Source organism: Arvicanthis niloticus, chromosome 5, assembly GCF_011762505.2.
Source record: "Arvicanthis niloticus isolate mArvNil1 chromosome 5, mArvNil1.pat.X, whole genome shotgun sequence".
NCBI classification, from domain to species: domain Eukaryota; kingdom Metazoa; phylum Chordata; class Mammalia; order Rodentia; family Muridae; genus Arvicanthis; species Arvicanthis niloticus.
This window is the reverse complement of record NC_047662.1, coordinates 104,857,102-104,860,363: the sequence shown is the minus strand read 5'-3', so window position 1 is coordinate 104,860,363 and position 3,262 is coordinate 104,857,102. Positions and strand designations below refer to the sequence as shown.

The following is a 3,262-nucleotide window of genomic DNA, read 5'->3' as shown; positions in this document are numbered from 1 at the left end:
GTGATAATCCCCAAATGATTCAGACAAATCTGTTTATAAATCTTTCCTAAAAGCAAATAATCCTTATCTTTTAACTTTATACTTAAATCAGTAACTGCTCCACAATGAAGGCTCATTTATTTGGTTCTGACTGCATCAGCCTGCAATTTCTCTCAGCAGAGGACCTGTCTGCCAGGTTTTCTTTGTTCAAGGTTCCTGTGCTGGAGTCATGTGACTCCTATCAGTGCCAATCACTCACTCATTTTCTTTAAAAAAACCTACAACTTTTACTCTCAGGTGAATAGACTTAAATTTCTGGTGAATTTGTGCCAGAAGTTGGTGCGCGACTTTGTTGTAGTAATATTTAAAATAGAGGCCTCTGGTTAAACCAAACTGTCTAGGCATCTCTGCCTAGCACAACAATGTGGCCATTCTCCTCTTTATGATACAATAAACGCTTGCTGCAGAAGGATCCAGGTGCCCGCGTGCATTCTTGCTGGCGAGACGATTTCGTTGGTCACTGCTTGTGCCTAAACCTGGGATGCCAGGAAGCTTCACCACCTCCGGCACTGAGGAGACCCTCCATTTTCACGGAGAGGATTCAGAACTGCAGGACAAAGGTAAGCTCTGAGAGGCATGTTTGGTCTTGAAAACTATCTTTCTCATCTCTCTCCTCAGTTGGCAGGAGCTGTTGTAGCCCTCCCTTTGGTGCTCTTTCTTTTGGTCTCATTTTGCTTCCATAAAAGCTGGTGTTAAGAGACTTGCCGCCACTGGGCACGGTTAGACGGATGTAGATAAGCTGCGGTGCCCCTCCCTGTGTGTCAGCTTCTCTTGTAGCAACATGGGAGCCTCACATTCAGTGATTATGGCGCTCCAGTTGCTCTTGCGACAGCATGAATTAAAAGTCTCTACAAAAACATTGGAGGGGTTTGTGAAGGAGGTAGACTGCGTGGCGCCCTGGTATATATGCTCAGGGTCGCTAATGCTCGCCTCCTGGGACAAATTGGAGGGTGACTTGATTAGAGAACAGCAGAACGGGAAATTAAGCCTGGAACTAGACCGCTTTGGAGGCTTGTGAGATCGTGTTTACAGGACAAGAAATGCCGCGCGACTGTAGCGGCAGGCCAGGGAGTGTTAGAAGAGTTACAGGACAGCATGTCAGAAACAGAGCAGGATAAAAGGTTGGGAGCTCACAAAGAACAAAGAAAAGGTATACCTAAGATAAAAGGCCCTTCCAAAGATGCCCAGTCTGCAGAAGAGAAAGATAAGGGAAAGGACGCCCTGGGAGAGAAATGTAAGGAGAACAAAGATAAGGGAAAGGATGCCCTGGGAGAGAAGCTTAAGGAGGGAGAAAAGAAGCTGGAAAGGAAATCTCTTTATCCGGTAGAGGAACTGGAGGCCTTAAGGATTGATAGCTCTGAGTCAGAGGAACTAAGCCCCTCTAAGAAGGAAGACTTAGATGAAGAAGCAGCCTGCTACGAGGAGGAAAGGTACCATCCAGATGAGCAGCCGCCGCTGCAAAATCAAAAGAAAAAGAAAACAGGAAATTGGAACCGCACAGCCTCTCAGCCTGTTGCACCCCCTCCCCGACCTATTGTCCCCAGTGGCCCTCCACCTTATGCGGAGGAGAAGCACTGCTCAGACTCCTTCCTTTCGAAGGGAGATAAAAGAAAGTTATTACAAGCCTTCCCGGTGTTTGAGGTTGCGGAGGGAGGTCGCGTCCACACACCGGTAGAATATACCCCTATTAAGGAACTTGCTGAATCAGTTAACAGATATGGAGTTGATGCTAATTTTACAGTCATGCAGCTTGAGAGGCTTGCCACTATGGCTATGACTCCGAATGATTGGCAAAATACAGTAAAAGCTGCCCTCCCTAGTATGGGACAGTATATGGAATGGAAAGCCTTATGGCATGATGCTTCTCAAGTACAGGCAAGGACCAACGCCAATGCGGAAGGCGATTAAAGACAATGGACATTTGAACTGTTAACAGGACAAGGACAGTTTGTTAATGATCAAACTAATTACAATTGGGGAGCATATAGCCAAATTTCAGCTGCTGCTATTAAAGCATGGAAGGCCCTCTCAAAGAAAGGTGAGGCCGGGGGACACCTAACAAAAATATTACAAGACCCCCAAGAGCCATTCTCAGACTTTGTGGCTAGGATGACAGAAACAGCAGGCAGGATTTTTGGAGACCCGGAGCGAGTTAAACCACTGATAGAACAACTGGTGTATGAAAATGCCTCACCAGAGTGCAAGGCAGTCATTACCCCTAGAAGAAACACAGGGTTGACAGACTGGATAAAGGTTTGCCAAGGACTTGGAGGCCTGCTTACTAATGCCAGCCTTGCAGCGGCTATCTTACAAAGCAAAAACCGCCCAAGTCCTGGTGGCCGTAAAGTCTGCTATAATTGTGGCAAACCAGGTCATTTGAAATGAGAATGTCGTGCTTCCACGCAAAAAAGAACTCCAGGGCTTTGTACCAAATGCAGAAAAGGTTATCATTGGACTAATGAGTGCCGCTCAGTTAGAGATATTCAAGGAACGCTTATTCAACATGATTCCCCACCAGTGGGAAGAGATGAAGGTATTCCAAAAAATGGGTTTCCGGGCCCCAGATCCCAGGGCCCCAAAAAATATGGGACACAATTCGGCAACCGGAGGACACCTCTAGCCGCAGAGCTACAAGAGGCTCCACAGGATTGGACCTCCGATTCACTTCCCAATTCTTATTAATGCCTCATGTGGGCATACAACCTATCATGGTTGATTTTAAAGGTCCCCTGCCTGAGGGAAGTGTTGGCCTTATTCTAGGTTGCTCCTCTCTTACCTTGAAAGGGCTTGTAGTTCATCCTGGTGTGATAGACGAAGACTATACTGGGGAACTTCAAGTTCTCTGTTCTTGTCCACAAGTCATATTTTCTATCTCTCCCGGAGATAGGATTGCTCAATTGGTTGTTTTTCCAAGTTTACATAATTGTTTCCCGTCCACCAGGGTGCCTAGAGGTGCCAAGGGACTTGGTTCTTCAGAGACTGATTTTGCTCACTTGGTAGTTGACCTTAAAACTAGACCCACCTTACAATTAATGATAGAGGGGAAGAACTTTATCGGAATTGTGGACACAGGAGCTGATAAAAGTATTATTTCCTCCAACTGGTGGCCTAAGGCGTGGCCTGTTACACAATCATCCCACTCCTTACAAGGGTTGGGATATGAAGCCAGCCACGCAGTCAGTTCACACTCATTGACTTGGCAGGCACCAGAAGGTCAAACAGG

At 46.5% G+C, this 3,262-nt stretch overlaps 1 pseudogene; it reads left to right on the top strand.

The window, feature by feature from the left end:
* The first annotated feature begins 1,134 nt into the window (after window positions 1-1,134).
* On the top strand, window positions 1,135-2,721 carry LOC117708790 (igE-binding protein-like; annotated as a pseudogene).
* Window positions 2,722-3,262: the final 541 nt, after the last annotated feature.